The 19541-nt window shown below is 41.8% G+C and overlaps 1 protein-coding gene across 1 annotated transcript in view; it reads right to left on the bottom strand.

Annotated features, from left to right (window-relative positions):
* Window positions 1-19541, bottom strand: part of PCTP (phosphatidylcholine transfer protein) — a 436827-nt gene that overhangs the window by 212336 nt on the left and 204950 nt on the right. The window lies entirely within an intron of this gene.

The following is a 19541-nucleotide window of genomic DNA, read 5'->3' as shown; positions in this document are numbered from 1 at the left end:
CAGACTAGCCCGCTGCCATTGTAAATAGTTAGATAGTGTTAGGTTTCCTTTCTGTTTTTGTTTATTTTGGGCCGCTTGGACAATGCACCCCATTTTTGCATATAGTTCATTATTAGGTAGGGTTTTTTGTAGGTTTCATTTAATTTGTTGGGCTCATGGACCCTGGATTGGTGATTTGTATATAGTTGAACAGTGGATGTTTCTCGTTTTTATTTTAATTTCACCATGGCGCAATGGATTTCATATATTTTTTTTTCCTTGGATTTGCTTTGTTGGACTGAGACTTTGGACAAATTTTCATTTGGAGTTCTTTGGATTCTGATTTCATATTTTTTTTTTTTCCGGACATGCTGCATTTTATTTATTATTCCCATTATTGATTTTTTTTTTCATTACATTCATGTTGTGTTCAATACATTTTTGTTTCATACTTTGATGTGTGGTATTCTCCCATTGGTTTCATGCATGTCATGATATGGGTTTTCACATTCACTTGCACCCATTGTGTGTGTGTGACGGACATGTGTTCATGTACATACTTGCCATTCGGGTTGTATCATGTAATGGCCATTTCTCTGTGGGTGGATGCAATACTTGTTTGGGTCTTTGGGCTGGGGTGGCGTGGGGTGTGGTGTGGGTGGCCATGAGGCCCATGATTGAGGATCGTCATGACGTAGGTGCTGGGGCACATGTGTGGGACATGAGTGGGGGCCTGCTGGCAGGTGCCCCTGACTGGTGGAGGTGCTGGGGGACATGAGTGGGACATCAGTGGGGGCCTGCTGGCAGGTGCCCCTGACTGCTGGGGGGTGGGGTGCGGGGGACATGTGTGGGGGCCTGCTGGCAGGTGCCCCTGACTGCTGGGGGGTGGGAGTGCGGGGGACATGTGTGGGACATGAGTGGGGGCCTGCTGGCATGTGGCTTAGCTGGGGGGCATGCCCATGGTGGATGGGCTGCCTGCGGGACATGACCAGGGGTGCAGGGTAGTCCCCTGTGGTGTGGGCTGCCTGCAGGGGCCGTGGAGGTTGTAGAGGGAACACCTGGGAGGACCCACACTGGCAATTCACATGTAGGATTCCCTGCGCACCCCCGAAATTCACGTACCCTGCTCTGACAGCAAAATCGCATGTGAAACTTCCCGCGAAGTCCAGTTATTCACGTATCCCACTCGCACAGGGCCTATCGCATGTGAAACTTCCCACGCACCCCAGTTATACACGTACCCCACTCTAAGAGGGCATTTCGTGTTTGAAACTTCCCGCGCAGCCCCCAAATACATGTTCCCCTCTCCAATCGCGTGTGAAACTTCTAGCGCACCCCAGGAATGCACAAACCCCACTCGCACAGGGCCTATCGCGTGTGAAACTTCCCGCACAGCCCAGGAATACACGTAACCCACTTGCACAGGGCCTATCGCGTGTGAAACTTCCCGCGCACCCCAGGAATACACATACTCAACTCTCATAGGGCCTATCACGTGTGAAACTTCCCACGCACCCCAGTTATACATGTACCCCACTCGCACAGGGTATTTCGCATGTGAAACTTCCCGCGCACCCCCGAAATACACGTTCCCCTCTCCAATCGCATGTGAAACTTCCTGCGCACCCCAGGAATACACGTACCCCACTCGCACAGAGCCTATCGCGTGTGAAACTTCCCGCGTACCCCAGGAATACACGTACTCGACTCGCACAGGGCCTATCGCGTGTGAAACTTCCCGCGCACCCCAGGAATACACGTATCCCACTTGCACAGGGCATTTCACGTGTGAAACTTCCCGCAAACCCCTGTTATACACGTGCCCCGTTCCAATCGCGTGTGACACTCCCCGTGCAGCGGGGTACGAGTATTTGGAGGGGTGCGCGGGGAGTTTTACAGGCATTTTCGTGGTTGGGGGCCTGTGCGCCATGTACGGGATTTGTGCGCTGTGCATGGCGCACAGGGAGGGGTTGGGTGCGTAACTGGCGCTGCTGCAGGGTCGCTGCGCCACTCTGCGCCACGGCTGGTTTTGGAAGCTAAAATCCATGAATACGCTGTGCGCGGAAATGGATTTTAGCCGCACGTGGCTGGCGCAGTAATTTGCATGCGCACACTGTGCGCCAGCTGCGTGCGCCACTTGTGCGCTGAATTCTATGAATTACCCCCTGAATGTCCAGTTTCTATATATATATATATGTATTCAGTAAAAAAACGTTGTTAATGGGACATTATAGTTAAGTGATGTCATCAATGACATTTGTGATGTCATCTTTGATGTCCTGGGTGTTAGTCTTAGCAGTGCACAGTGGTGGCGCGAGTTATGGTTGCTTAGCTTACCATAACTGACGAATTTCAGGTGGTTTCGGTTTTACTTGGAACCATAACATCCCTTAAACAAAGTTTTTTTACTGAATTTCATAGGTTTTTAGTAGCGCAATTTATCCATAACGTTCCTTTAACAAAGTTTTTTTATTTAATTTCATAGGTTTTTAGTAGCGCAAATTAACCATAAGATCTCTTTAACAAAGTTCTTTTACTGAATATACATTTTCATAGTGCAAATTTGATAGATGTGTACTAGGGTTCCCTTACGTTATATACAATTAACATAGAGCATACCGAACACCCCGCTAATGATTTTGATGTCCGCGGACAGTCACGGACGACATCAACACTACCCAAACAAGCAGGGGGTATTTGAAATTGTTCTATCATACCATATAAATACTATGCAAGTTGAAAAAGCAGCAAATATACACATTATATATATTAATAAGTAAGCAGTGGAACCTACATATTTAACACATCAACCAGCCATTGAAATATGATATGTAATAAAATGGAGTATACCATAACAAAAAAGATATACCTCCAACATAATTACAGAAACTGCAGAGCTAGAAGCAATAGTAGACCTACACAACACAACAAATACAACTTTCCAGAAACTAATAAGTAAACTTCATTTTTTGTATATATTGCTCTACTTTGTGTATGAGGTACAGTATAATTAATATATTGTTGTTTTTCACACAGAAATGTGCAGCACTTTGGAGTGGCTGGAACAACATTTTCCACGTGAGGAAATGTCTGAAGAGAGTGATAATAATGGTAGACACTTGTCAATACAAGGAAATTAATAATCATTACCTAATGTGTACTTAACATTTATATGTTTATTTTTTACGGACCATACAAAGAGTGAAATGTGACTCCAAAAGACACAATGGAAAAGACGCTCGAACCCATTGAACAGAAATTAGACATTCTTAAGGAAAATTTCAATAGTTTGAAACAGTAAGTGGAGGACCACATCAAATAAAAAATGTAAGTACAATTGCCCCACCCGTACCTGTGCCCCCTCTCCATGTCCCAGTGAACTATCCCCAAAACTGTGAACAACAAAATAAACGTTTTGATGAGATTTCCATCCCTTCATCCCTTCCCATCCATCTACTACAAACCCCTAATTCCCCTATTTTTGTATCAGTTTCTCCTCCCCCCCTCCCTTTCATAATATGTGTATATGTATATAAATAAAAAAATGTTATATTTCTTGTAATGAAAATCTTTGTATCTTATTTTTTTTTTCAAAGCAGTTAAAATGTCGGCGGACAGCGCGCCTATCTGGCCTCTTCGTAATTAATAAAATGTGGATGTCCTAAGGACACTACACCTCTCCGTACCATTCGCAACCAAAATGGAACTGTTCTTAGAACACACCAGCTGTCCGGGATGTCCGTAAATCAACAAAATGGAAGTGTCCTAAGGACACTATACCTGCCGTACCGTTCGCTACTAAGATGGAACTGTCCGTAGAACAGGTGCGGTGTCCGGGATGTCCGTATACAAACAAAATGGAGGTGTCCTAAAGACACTATACCTCGCTGTACAGTCTGCAGAACATCTACGCACATGCGCACCATACCCATACGCCCTGCAAACATCACACCTGTCCGTAACTGTCTGTCTCACTTGTGTTGCACTTTTAATTAGTTTCAGGACCCGAACACTGTCCGTAGAATACCCGCGCGCATGCGCACGACCGCTCCTGCGCATTTGCTGTCCTGCGGACACCCGTTCCCTTCGCGGATGTGTTTCCGACGTCATCATGTGACCGCATGCACGCTGAGCGTGTGTCCTAATTCGGGGACTCTGTCCGGACGTCCAACATTTTAAAAGAACTTATTTAGACAATCCAAATTATTTTACAGTAAACAATCACCATTTCACATGTCCTAGACAATGGCCCCTGCTTTCCACATATTTTTTGTAACTTTTTGAACGCTTTTGAGTGTTCGATAGTTTATCCAGGCGCACCCCTCCACCTCTATAAAAAGCCGCAGCCCAGAACTGATCTTCATTGTGCTTCTGGCTATTGCAGATTAACTTTTGCTGCCTTTAGTACTCTAGCTGAGATTACCTCATCAACCCTAATGGCATCCATGGCTGCTGTTGCTACATCAGCCTCAGCACCACCCCCAAACACTCCACCACCACCACCTCCCCAAGGGCCTGCAGAGGGAAACACATGTGAGGATGTAGAGAACGAGGATGAAGAGGATGAAGAGAATGAGGTGGAGGAACGCCCTACTACCAGCACTCGCCGGGAGTCTTGGGTGTGGCGGTTGTTTACCGTTTATGGTAACGTACCAAAAGCATGTGCGGACAAGGTCACCTGTAACCAGTGCAAATTAGTGCTGAGTCGTGGGAGACGTGGTTCATACAGCTTTGGTACTACATCCATGAAGCAACACCTAACTTCATTCCACGGTGCGGACATTCGCAAGGTTGTACCTTTTGATGAAGGTAGTAGGTTGAGTTCCTCCACAGCATCCTCTGTTTCCGCTCCTCTCACCACAAGAGACACTCCTGTGGGAGAGCGCATCCCTCCAGCTGCTTCACAGGCCATTAGCCATGTTGTTGACCCTTACCTTTCGAGGGTCATAATATTGTGTATTTACTGTGACGCAGTACTCTGCAGGGGGGAGAGTCTTCGAAGTGCTTTCAAGACCATGGTCACGGTCCTCCAGAAGACCTGCTACCTACCTGAATAAGGTCCACCCTACATCGTCCTCTCTCCATCTGCCCTTTCTTATCCCCGTGGTTGGTGTCCATTCCTTACCCTCCTTTGCCCTCCTCTCCTAGTGTGTTGCGTGTAAAAAAGCAAAAAAAATATAAAACAACAAAAATCCCAAAAATAAAAAGGCTCTTTTCATAGCCGCCTTTCTCAGTTTAAAAATAGAACTTTTAAATAAACAGTGCAAGTCCCTGCGCATTTTTTTAAAGTCTGCAGACAGTCTTACTATAGAAAAAATGTTGGGGTGCTGCCCTAGCAAAACCAATGCACTTTTCTCTGCGAGTAAGTGGTAGCTCTGAAAAGAGCATTTTGGTGGTGTCCTGTGTGTTTGAAAAACTTGGAATCATCAACATCTACTGCAAAATAGATGACTCTAATTCCAAAAAAGTTGCAATGCATTTTGTACATTTCTTAGAAAAATCTGATTGCCAGCATATGTTAGATGGACTCCATCTCTGAGAAAAATGAATGTGCTACGAAACATAATATTTTCATTGTGAAAAGAGGACATGCCAACATCTCTTGGAACGGCACAAACAGCCTTATTGACATTGTGCCTCGCTTTCTCCATTTGTGGACCAAATGAGGAAGAACGCAGCCACATTTCTCTTTGCGCAATACGAGAAAAAATTACTTGGGAATTTGGAAACATGTCCATGACCTTCTCAAGTCCTTCTTTCATTGCAAATTGCAAAGAAATTCCAGACACATGTCCTAAACTGTTCCCTCCACAATGAATTATAATTATGTCAGGATGACGCTCTGTAAAGTAGCACAGAGAGGTACCAAGTCCAGCCACTTCATTCCACGCACTCCATGCCAGTGCTCCTCCACATGAGGGAATCCAAGATCTGCAGATACACCACAACGTTCTGCAGGCACCTCCAACCAATGTATCCATGAGTCTCCTAAAATCCAGATAATCTGTTTATCGAAAACACACAGCTATAGCTATCTCTTCTTCTCTCAGGAAAAAGACGTCCTCACTAAATCTCTCCTTACACAACACACCCACTAAACTTTACTAACCAATCCCTAGCTCCACTCATTCTCATTTGCATGCCTCCACCCCAGAATGCCCTATGTAATACACGCTGTCTGCAGACTACAGCTATGTCCGCGGACATGTAGAAGATCTGAGCGTGGTGAATGTACATGTAAATAGTTTTCCCCATTTCCCCTTTAAGGACGGCTCTGAAAAGAGCCTTTTTTTTTTTGCAGATGCCAGACAGACACCTGTTATATTGTAATTTTTGGGGGGGTTTTCTTCTTACTTTACTCCTAACATCTTCACATAACCTTTTCCAAAGCAACCCTTACACTCCAAAAGAACATGGCATTTCCGAAAAAAGATAGAGAAACACTATCTGCTTCAAAATAAGCAGCAATACTCAAAACAATATTCTCGTTGTTACAGAAAAACATACCAGCTCTTAGCATGAAAGCACGCATGCCTCCATTGATTACACACCTAGCAATGCTTTGATCAGGACAAAAAACAGAACTCTTGTCCCATTTTGCTCTAGGAAGTAATCCAGAAAAAAATACTTTCTCATTTGGAATGATGTTGATTACTGCTTGAACCAACTGTTCCAAATCTGCCAACAAAGTAGGGGAACTCACGTAGCCCAAATGGAAAGCACCATAGTGCAAAACTACCACATGGGGACTGTTCATCCTACGCATATCTCTACAAACTTGGAGAATTGCCTCTACATTGCAGTCAGTCACAGCGCTCCACACCACCTCCACTCCTCTAACATCGACATTGTTTGCCTCATTCCTGCATTGAGAATACTCCTGTAAACCATGGACAAACATATCTCCGAGCACCAACACCCTGACTTTCTCCACCTCTGCCATCTTCACTACACACACTCTCTTTCTAGACAAATCAACAACGTCAACATCTGATTGGCTGATCCCTACAGTCCCCTTTCCATGCTGGATTTTGCGTATGTGGCACGCCCTACCCGCGGACAGCCGCGTTCTCCACGCGGCACCTAACTCTTAGCCAGCCCTTCTACCCTTTCCACATCACTCTCGTTCCATTCCCTCATTGGATACAGCTAAGCAGTCACACAACTATACACCAATCACATCCAAGACCTCTGCATCAAACTCCATCATCAGAGTTCCGCACTTCAAATGTACTGTTGATCACTCTGAATACAAGTCTCATATCATTGGAAAGCACCTACTACAAAAACTACTGTACAAGTCTCGAAGATTTCTACTTACAGCTCCATACATATCCACATGCATGATTACGAAGTACAGGTATGCATATTTTATTCAGAGTACATGTACAACTCTTATGATTCCATATAAACAAAGTAATGCCACTAAATCTGGATAGCCAATACATACATGCCAACGGTCATGATTTAAGCGCGAGACTCCCGATTTTTCATTAAAAAAATTGCACTATTTTTTACTGTCTCCCACATAACCTATACATGCATGCCAACCCTCCCGATTTACACGCGAGACTTGATTTTTCATTGAAAAATGTCACCATTTTTTACTGTCTCCACCTAAATTAATGCTAATCCCAATGCAATCGTATGAGAAAAATAAATGTTCCCGATTGCTGTGGTGAAATCTCCCTCTCAGGTGCTCCTGATTGTTCGCATGTCTAGTTATAATATGAAATTATTCAAATTTTTCCCATCTACTATAATGACCTATCACTTCCAAACCTCTCTGCTATCTAGAACACAGCTGTAAAAAATCAAGTGAATTTCATGAACTTAAAATTCTACTCATTTGCGAAGCATGTTCAACTAACATACTGTAAATAACATATAAAGACTGACATATAGTCAAATGAAAATGCATGCATACACTATATGCAAATATCAAACAGGAATACTACCACAAAAACATAAAAATCAATGTGTACATTAACATCAGTGCTATAAACACACAAAATGACTAACTTCTTCCTTTTACAATTGCAGTGAAGACCACTCTCCTGAAAATCAGCAGCATCTGAACTACAAACAACATATCGGAAGAAACTTGCTCATTCCACAAAAAAAAGTACATACAATACTACTACCTTTATATTCATAGACACTGTGTGGTTCATTCATGTAATTTGCGAAACAAAAAAAACATCGATTTGTGAACCATTCTGCCCACAAATCTGCATTTATTAAACAGAGATTAGCAGGCAGAATGCACACAAATTCCCGTTTTTTGGAACACATAACATACTCAACCCTTACAATATTAGTACTACAAAACAAAGAACTGTTTTAATTTTATACCATTACGTTTACTATTAATGCTTCTCCTCACCACTAGCTCACTTTCTACTCTCATCTGAACCGCAGTGTAGTAACATACAAACAGAATAATAGCCTTCCCAACTCATTGTAACTGCCCAATGCACATTCATACACCACCACATACAACATCCATCTTTCCCATCAAACTCATACATGCATGCACACAGCACACATACATTGCAAAACAGACCAACCCACACCTTCTTTTTTTTCAACAGACCCCACAGAATGCCTACCAAAAAGCAAGTCCATAGAAGGCAACACAGAAACAGAGCAAATGAAAATAAAAGTGTCCAAAATAAGCATCCATCTCTACCAGAGTTTGTACAAAACATTGAAACAAAACAGCTAATGCAGTCATTTAACGAAACAAAAGAAGCTTCTAGTACAGAAACTTTGCCTCCTCTATCAAAATGTAAAACGAAATAGAAAGTGATTCACAAGAATTCAGATACCACTACTGCTAACACTGCTCCTATAAATCTTGATGTAGTGGCAAGTAAACATACTAAAAAAAGGATTTTAGCAAAAATGTTCCACCACAGAGTCCTTCATAATCTGATAAAAAGAGGAGCAAAATCATGCACAACCCTTAAAACCTACCGTAGAAAATTAATTCTAGAAGCTCTCGTAGACAGTGCAATCCTTCTCAAAAGGAAGTTATTAATTTTAGTTTTAAACAGGATGAAACCACTAACAGAACTAAGTACTAAACTACAAAAAAAACTTCTCAATACACGCAATGTCAACAAAAATGACTTCTTAAATATTTGTGGAGGTGAATGGAGTCACACCACAAGCACAGAACCATATTTTAATGAAGAAGCATACAAACAAAACCAAACAAACACAATTGCCTTCCATAGCAGTGGATGAGGTTATGAGAAAATTAATAATACCATCATGGTTCAAGAAACACTGCTTACACAAATATCCCCAGAAAACTCAGAATTACCTCTCCATTCGACTGAACCAGAACGTCCAGTATACAAATGGCCGTGCACGTCAATGTGTAGCCTTCCCAACAAATCTTTAAAATCTTTACGCCAGTTCCTCAATCAGTATGTGAAAGGTAAAGACAAAATCAAAATGAAAGTGCTGCAAAATATGGATACTTGTCCAGTGCGCAATACACAGGACTACAAGGACATTCATTAGCCTGCATTTCAGGACCTATTTGCAAAAGCATCTTCCATTATATCAAAATGATATCAACACATCATTCAACTGTAAGAAATCTAGTCTATAAACTGTACTATGCTAAAAGTCCTGCTTTAGAACAAGCCAATTTAAATAACACTCTTCTACATGGTACACCCAAAGACCTACAAAAAGAAATTGACCGTATCCAGAGAAAATATTTTGGAAGTGAAAGCCCCTTACAAAATGCAATAGCTTTAGAACAGACTAGCAACAATTCTGCACATGGCAACCCTCTACTACACACATACAAAAAAGAAATACTAAAATTTAAAAGTACATCCGCTGAAGTACCAAACCATGTGTGTGTGTGTTGCCGCAGAACCTTTTACAAAAGTAACACAAAAACTATAGACGTAACATACAAAATAGAAGACAATGAAGATTCCAAATGGTTTGAATTAGCTCTCTACCTTTTAGCAGAAAACAAATACGAAATAAATGACCTCTTAATACTTTGTAGTTACTGCACTACAAAACTTGACAACAACCAAACTCCTTCATGTGCTATCACAAATAACTTTGAATTATTCCCACTACCAAAACACCTGCAACAACTCAATTTATATGAGAGCATCATAATTCAAACAGTTCACCCATTTCAAACAATAATACGACTTCAACCAAAAACAGCAAAATTACCTCTCTCTGAATTGGTAAAAGGCATTTGTGGCAAAGTAGCTTATTTACCATTAGATCTGACAGAATATGTGCACACTCTAGGAGTGCAACGTCCAATAGAGCAATCTTTAATTGTCTTAGTAAAGGGTGTACCAACAAAAGACAAAAAGAATTGGCAACAACTCGTGGACTTACATGAAGTTAGACAAGCCTTACAAATCTAAAAGACAATAATGAGTACTACAAAGAAAGAAATATTGAAGAAAACTTAAGGGGAACAACTGAAATAATTCAAGAGTCACCAGAAACCGGTCAATTTGAACTTCTGGATCCTGCTGCAGTATCCAATATTTTAGACCATTATTCAATTCATCCATTGCACTCTAAAGACAGCATAGATGATGCACTAGAAACGTACCAAATGTGACAAACCAAAGGATCACCAAGAAGCATATGGGAAAAAAGTATAGAAGCACATGCTTTCCCTCTACTATTTCCTACTGGCAAAGGAGGAAGGTACGATGATAGACCCACTCAGATAACAGCATCAGAATACCGCTCATTACGAATGTATTCTGAAGATCCCAGATTTAGACAAAATGTGGAATACATAGTCCACCTACTCTTTGAAAGTGAACTAGCACCTCTATGTTACAGAGTTGCATACATATTGAAATCGGGAATCCACTTTCAAAATATGTCAGCTACGCAATTAATACAAAATGTGCAAGAAAAAGATGAGGTTTTACAATAAAGCATTACATATCTGTTTGCAAACATGCGTGGTACAAAAGAATACTGGTTCCGACGTCACAGAGATGTACGTTGCATGATCAGAAACCTTGGACCACCCACTTGGTTTGTTACATTAAGTTGTGCAGAATATGCATGGGAAGATTTACATGATTTCCTACGCATATCAAACAAAATCAAAACAGACATAGATGTACTAACACCTGGAGAACTTTGCTCTCTAGATCCTGTTAATGTTTCAAGAAGTTTCCACCATCATTTTATTGCTATGCTACACTTTATTTGTAATAAAACTGTTCCTCCCCTCAGAGAATTGCAACACTTCTTTTGGAGACAAGAATACCAAGCCAGAGAAGCACCACATATCCACATGCTTTTATGGATTAAAGATGCTCCTAAATTTGGTCAGGACAGTGATGCCACTGTTTTGCAGTTCATCCAAAAATATGTCACTTGTGAAATCCCTTCACAAACGAGACATAGTGACCTTCATGCACAAATTGTACAATTTCAAAGACACAAATGTGGCAAATATTGTCATCGCAAATATAAAAATAAAGGGAAATACTACACCAAATGCAGCGTTGGTTTCCCTAGACCAGTTAGACATAGTGTTAAAGCTAAATCACCTAAAAACATGTACTACATAAAAAGAACAGAAGAACAAAATATATCAATGATTACAATGCAATCATTGCCCTCTTATGGAATGCAAACATAGATGTGCATTACATTGCAGACAATTCCACTGCAGTTGCACGATATGTTCCAGCCTACTTAACAAAAGCACAAAAAACAGAGCTTCAAGACCTCTGGAATGAACTATCATCAGACAAAACACTATCTCAGAAATTGTACAGCTTAGGCATAAAAATGCTCTCTCATAGAGAATCACTGTTATGGTGAACCCTGCATCGTGTGCATTTCTTTGCTGAATAGCTTTTCCAAAGACTTCAGTAAGTTCTGAGCTTTCCATGAAGTGTAAGAGGTAAACTCGGAACTTACTGAAATCTTTGGAAAAGCTATTCAGCAAAAAAATGCACACAGTGATTTATGAATAATACTTTTTTGAACGCCTTGAGGACATCCCAGAGAGGGATGAAACACGTGTTGGCGTGGCGTGTATTGTTTGCAAATAAACTCTTATAATCATAAGACGGAGACTTCTTTAGCCACATTTCCTTACTAACAGAAATTGTGGGCATATGTATCCATTCAAATAACCACTTACATTTATATGAAGCGTTGGGGAGCGCAGCTTGTGAGACATCTCCCAAAACTAGTACACACCTTTTGGAAGGGAGACCGAGAAAACTACCCTTCCTTGCCCCACTTCTGCAGCAAACCCTCTAGAATAATACTTATTCATTTGTTCAGGTGAAACTGTGCGCAACAACCCATATTGGGGATTTTTTCTCGGATTCATACGCAGTCTTTAAAGAAGGCATGACCTACGTAGCACTATCACGCTTACGTTCTCTTGGCGGTCTATTTCTAATCAACTTTGATGCAAGTAAAGCCAACGCTGATATTCCTTGCATTCTAAAATACAATAGACTACGTTCACTATACACCCCCCCACCTAAAAGCATATCCTGTTCCACAAAAAGGAAAACATTGTAAAAGAAAACTAATTCAAACTGAAATGCAACCATAACCAAAGAAGAACCTATTAGTCAAAGTAACTCAGGTACTTCTTCAAAGAAGCAACACACACTCTGAAAAAATTACTTAGACACAGAACTATCTGGTCCATTCAAATTTTCAAATGTAACTGGTGTAAGTTGTTACGCAAATGTAGCAATGAATATTCTATTTCAATTGCCACCAATTGTTGACAACATTTACTTACACAGTACAGACCAATTGTGTTTGCAAATGTTAGTCCTTCATAGAAATGCAACAAACAATCCTGACAACACGAATAGTGTTCACGGAATAAGACAAGAATTGGACTACTGTGCTGGAATGGTGAAATTCACTATAAACTCACAAGAGAATCCCCAAGAATGTCTAATGTACTTACTACAAGTACTGGAAAACAAAAACATACCTATAAATGAAATCTTCCAGATTTCATACATGTGGAAACATACATGCACTCTCTGCAACAATGTGACACAAGACAACAAATCCCTAATGAGCACTTCGTGTATGTATCCATACCTAATTGTGAATCCATTCCAGTTCAGCAACTTGTACAAAATGCAAACCATGGCAGATTATGTAGTACCTGCAATTCAGATAATCGCTCCACCTTACGAATACAAACCCATAGTAACTATGCAATACTAATGCTTCTACGTTACAATGCAGATGGTACCAAAAACAACTGCAAGCTGAATGGATTCACACACGGTGTCAAGGGTTTTGACCCATGTTGAATCCTTAGACTGGGTAGATGTGGGGATGAGCTGCCGCCGCCCATTATTCTATCCCAGAACAAACTAAATCAATAGACGGGGTGGATGTGGGGATGAGCTGTCGCCGCCCACATTCACGCCAGAACCCAGGAGAACTGCGCAGTCGGCACACGACCACTCCAAAGATACAACCTTCTTGTGGGGGGTTCCACATCACCACTCTACTGTAAGGATGCCATCAAAACAATGTTAAGCAAGGGTCCTATTCTATCAAGCAAAAGACCACTCTATTGAAATGCAGTAATTCAAGACAGATCCCAAAAATGGATGCAGTACCGACAAATTCCCCAAGGCGGCGCTAGCGGTCTAAACTATGACAGGAGAACTGGCTAACAAAGGGACCTGAGTCAACTGGACTTCAAAGGCCTGTTGGTTAATTAAAAAATCTTAGCCACCTGCTGTTCCCAGAGGCCAAGTGGCTGAGAACTCTTAACATCCCAGAGACTCACCACAAGAGGCAGGATATCACATGGCCCTTCTGAGTGAGAGGGAGGGGGTTTCCCCTTCAGCCTGGAGGAGAGAGACAATAGCCCCTTTCTGTTGAATGGGGTATGTTAATTTTGAGTGTTTCCTGTCAACAGCCCTCTGCCAGCAAGGAGAGACATGTGATCACTGACCCACCCAGACTTCTGGAGGCGGACCCAAACACTTTGGGGAGTTGAATTGCAACAAATATATATTTTATAGAAACAGTGATAACTTATCGTAACCAAATGGCAGGAATGTACAACTTTGAGAGTCTTAGTTTGAAAAATGCCCTCACGATTTGAGTCCAAACTCCAATTTGTACCATGTTCTGGGGCAAAACCCCGCTAATTATGAATATTGTAGACAATGTATTTAAGCTAGAAACATGGAAAGTTACTGGGATATATGTGGAAGGGAAATGTACCGTTGTATAATTTTTGATGAAAATCCCATATTGCACAACCCACTAAAATCGAAAATAAGTTGCCATTTTTGAATGCAAGCTCCTAGAAACGCCAGAGGCAGAACAGAGACTACCTTAAGCAAGGTGTAATATGTACATGTAATGTCAACCACTTGTGTACCTGGGAAATATGTATTTGAATCAAATATAGATTTGTGGGCAAATTGACCAGGGGAGGATCCTCTGACCCATAAACAGACCTCATCACTCTGACTCACAACCCAATTCCCCCAATCATGGGAGAGGAGAGAATTGGGCCAATGACAAGTAGAGAGGGGCAGGCTCAGTTATGTCACGCACACACCCACTTCCAAAACACATAAAAAGAGACTGCTGGGACAGGTAGAGACATTCAATTCCATTTTCTGCGGGACGCTCTGCCGGGAGACTACAGACTTCACATCCATCAATCTCCAAAGACCAGAACTTTACTTCAGAACTTAAAGCAAGGGCCTAAACCCACAAACTGAGAACTCTTCTCAGCAGGCCTGAGCATCCTTAAAATCATCTGCAAACTATTCCACAGCCGGGCGAGCTTTTTGAATTCTGTGCCAAGAACTTTTGCCAGAACCGCAGACCAGACCCAGACCGCTGTGAGCAGAACCTGAGATCCGGATCGCTGTGAGCAGAACCGGTGCCTGATTGACCCGCCGAGCAGAGAGAACCGCTGCTAGACGTGTTGACCAGATCCGTGACGAGGCCTATTTCAAATTTATATTGTGAGTACCTAGCAGAACCAATCTCTGCCTCCTAGTAATCCTGCCATCTGTCAATTCTGCAAGCTGTCACCTGTCATTTTGAGTTTTACTTTAAATGATAAAATCTACCTTTATTAAATCGTCCGTATCTCTGGAACCGTTTGGGCTAGGAACGAAATTTTGGCTCAATTTCTCCACTTGTCAAAATAGCAGCTCCATTCTTTCCTTTGTTAAAATCTGTTTTCAACCTGGTAATAACTCATAGAGCATTGCTAAAGTGAGCCTGAATTAATACCAACAAGCATCTCTCACTCACCCTGAATCTCTAGAAGGAATTAAAATCAGTTAGCACATTTTCCCATCCATTGCCATCACATTTAAAAGCATTTTGGGCCTGTGTTTCAAACTCTACCTGTTTCCTCTAAGCTTGCTGGGGGGGAACTGAATTCCGTATTGTATTTGATTGTATTCCCAAAGACTGTGTGTGTTACTTCCATCTCCTTGCATTGCATATAGGGGGGGAGGGTGAATTGCCACCAGGGGAAAAGTGATTACATTGTCTTTTGTTGAAGCCATCTCAAGTTATTTTCTGTACTGCATTTCATTCATCATTGCGTTTCCTTGAACCATATAAAGCATTCTTTCCCACCTTATTCTTCTGTTCCTATTCATAAGTTACCTCTTATTTATTTATTTGTAATGCGCCGGTAACTCGCAAGTTTCGGGGTGCAGAAACATGGGCACGAGGACTAACAGAAATGGGACGAGACAGTTCCTAGAAATCAAAGGTTTAGGGGGTCAGGAGTGGCGAGGTCAGTTAAAGAGATACGTTTTCACTAACTTACGAAAGCGTAAGTAGTTAGGTTCTTTCCTTATATGGACTGGCAGATTGTTCCAGATACCTGCTGTGATAACTGGGAAAGATTTTCCAAGTCCAGATTTACGTTTATGAGGCATTACTACGATCCTACTTTGATCCGAGGATCTTAAGGCGCGGCTTGGGGCATAAGGACGTATTTTCGATTTTAGATAGCCTGGTGCCTTCCCGTGGATGCATCTGTGGGCTATTGTAAGAGCCTTGAAGTGAGTTCTGCTCTCAATTTTGAGCCAGTGTAATTCCTTCCTGGCTGTACTGATGTGGTCTGATTTGGATTTGCCTTTGATTATCCTGACTGCGTTATTTTGGATAATCTGGAATGCCTGTATGCTTTTTTGTTGGCTCCTAGCATAAGTGCATTCCCGTAGTCTAACCGAGAGAGGATGGTTGCTCTAGCCACTGTGGCACAGTTGTTCTCTGATGGATACGGTCTAATAGCTCTGAGGAGTCTCAAGTAATAGTTGCATTTTTTTTAATGTATTGAGTCTGGGCTTCTGCTCCTAAGGATGCTTCCATCATCATGCCCAGGGTTTTTACTTTCTCAATTACTTTAATGTTGACGTCTTTGATCTTGAAGTTTGTGTAGTCGTGTGGCAATGTGTTTCTGGCTTGGGTGGATCCGAAAACCATTAGCTCGGTTTTTCTGCTGTTCAAACACATCCAATTGGAATCCATCCAAAGTTCTATGATGTTATATATTCTGTTTAGATGGTCATTGTCAGTTTTATGGTCCCGCTGAGTTCCAATACCAGCTGTGTATCATCTGCATAGTTGGTAAAGAATATGTCTGCATGATCTAAAATGTAGCATAAGTATCTGATGTAGAGATTGAACAACAATGGGGACATGCTGGCTCTCTGGGGAACCCCGCAGAGGATCTCCCTTTCCATGGAGAGTTTGTCTCCCCAATGGACTCGAGATGTCCTGCCTTTTAAAAAAGACTTTATCCATGTTTTTGCCTCTTGTGAGCAGTTGGCCGTTTTGCCCAGGGCGACTTCGAGTAGATTATGGTCCAGTAGATCAAAAGCGGCACTGAGGTCTAACAGGATGAAAAGTCCCGTTTTTCCCTTATCTAAGATGCTGAGCATCTTTGTTTGTAAGTCCAGCATAGCTGATTCTGTGCTATGAGGTTGGTCTGAGCCCAGATTGTTGTGGGTGGAGTGCATCAGAGGCCTCGATGTGTGCCTGAAGTTGCGTGGTGGCTACTGTATCCATGATCTTAAGCAGGAAGTTACAGTTGGTTATTGGCCTAAGGTTGCTTGGGTCTCTAGGATCCAAGCCAGGTTTTTTTATTAGTGGGGTAACTGTGACTTTTTTTATGGCCTGGGGGACTAGTTGGTCCCTAAAGGAAGTGTTGACAATCTTAGCAAGTGTGGGGGCGAAGATGTCTGGGTTTTCTAAAATTATTTTGGCGGGTAGGATGTTCTCTGCGCATGAGGTAGGTTTCATGGAGCCGAGAGTTAATTTCATCTCTTCTGTGGTGATATACGAGAAATGGGAGGGTTCTATGTTAACAAGTGGTTCTTCCGCTGGCATTTTAATCGTGGTAGATTTATTTAATTATGCTTTTGTGATTTTATCTCTCGCCTTTTCTAATTTCTCAAAAAAAGCTTTTTGGGTCTTGTCGCCTTCCTGTTGAGATGGTAAGAAAGGTGGTGAGAGGGCAGGGGGTTTGTCTAAGGATTTCAAGATGTTAAAAAGTTTACTTGAGGCATTTTCTGCTGCCATGATTTGTATGTTGAAATACTGTTTCTTAGCCTCTATTATTTCTTTCTTGTATTTAGTTTCCGTATTTTTCCATTTTTCCCTATTTTCAAGTGTAGGGTTTTTTTTCCAGGAGTTTTCCAGTTTTCTTTTGGCTCCTTAGAGCTTGAGTAGTTCTTTAGAAAACCACTCTTGCAATTTGCTTTTGGTTCTAAAAGTTTTAGTCTGTAGGGGAGCATTTTGCTCTACTAACATTTTAAGAAAGTCTAAGAGGGTTGACATCATAATGTCGCAAGAGTCCTCTTCTTTAGTAGTGGAGGTGAAGTCTTTTTTGCATGATTCGAGTTGTTCCTTCTTGATATGTTTAAAGTTCCTTTGCATAACTTTTTGGGGGGGATTGGGATTCTTTTCTTTAGGAGAGGGAAGAGAGACCTGAAACGAGACACTCTAGTGGTCTGACCATATACAAGGTTTGGTTTGGTAGTCGTGTGTGTCAAGGTTGTTGGTAATTATCCAGTCCAGTTGGTGACCATTTTTCATGGTTGGTTCTTTATTTGTGATGGTGTAGTTTATGTTTAGTAGTGAGCTTTCTAGATAGATGGCCTCTTTGTCAGCCTGATTGCCGTACCATCTATTTAGATCTCCGACCGCTAATGTAGCACTATTTGGGCCTTTCAGGAGGTTTAGGAGATGTGTAAAGTTGTCATTAAATTCCGGGGTGGGGGATGGTGGTCGATAGACTACTAATAAGTTAAGGCAGTTGTTTTCAGTGGGCAGGTGCTTGAGGTGAATCATTTCGCATCCACCACATGAGGATTTGCCTTGGAAGAGTGCAATGGAGCTTCTAGCTATAACTGCGACTCCTCCTCCTTTTCCGGTTTCCCTGTTGGTGTAGTAAATTACATACCCATCAGGGACAGTAACGTTGCACGTAGGGCCAATGGGGTCAGCGAGCCATGTTTCAGTGATACAGAAGATATCAATGTTCTCCTCAATGATCTTATCATGGATACATTGGGCGTGTTTATTTAAGGATCTTGTATCAGATCAGATTTTTAGATCAGTACTACTTTTAGTTGTAGAGGGTGTAGCTGACATCTGAGTGGTTAAAGGTTTCTTTTCTTTATGTTTTCTTTTGATTGCAAGTTCCTCTTTGTTACTGTTTTGGGTTTTGTCCTGGATAAGCCGAGTGCCAATCAAGACTTTGTTTAGGCGGATAAGTTTTTGTTGCTCGAAGAGCAGGGTGTTCAAAGGAAGGAGGCCCATTATGATTTGGTTTTAAGAGAAAGGATGTATTTCTTAGTATATCCCGACAGCGTTTTTTTTGCGCTGGACGCCGTGGACGGTGAGGACCGGCGCAGACCGGCTTGCCCCTGAAAGCGCCGGTGCTGAAAGCGCCTGACGTATCAGTAAATAGGCAGCAGGTGCTCCTGGGAACTGTAGTTCCTAATGACACTGCAGATTAGTAAATAGAAATACGAGTGCTTGCTCGTTGCAGTAGAATGGAATACTTTTCAAACATACAAAGATTCTCACAATTTGCAAAGAAGATTTCCACAAAATGATTTCGCAATTATTGTAATTGTATCAAGATGAGCGTTATAAAACAACGTTACCCCAGGTGATCAAAGGAAGTAGGCAAACAGTCTTCAAGGACCAAGGCACGTGGTATTAGCCCTCCCACCACAATGCAAAATACCTTTCTCCTAAGCAGTGTATGCAGAGGGTTGATAAGGGAGTCCGGCGGGACCGGCACACACCGGCTTGCCCCTGAAAGCGCCGCCGCTGAAAGCGCCTGACGTATCAGTAAATAGGCAGCAGGTGCTCCTGGGAACTGTAGTTCCTAATGACACTGCAGATTAGTAAATAGAAATACGAGTGCTTGCTCGTTGCAGTAGAATGGAATACTTTTCAAACATACAAAGATTCTCACAATTTGCAAAGAAGATTCCCACAAAATGATTTCACAATTATTGTAA

This window comes from Ambystoma mexicanum, chromosome 3q (genome assembly GCF_040938575.1).
Source record: "Ambystoma mexicanum isolate Mex_15411 chromosome 3q, UKY_AmexF1_1, whole genome shotgun sequence".
Lineage (NCBI taxonomy): Eukaryota > Metazoa > Chordata > Amphibia > Caudata > Ambystomatidae > Ambystoma > Ambystoma mexicanum.
This window is presented reverse-complemented; position numbering and strand designations above follow the sequence as displayed.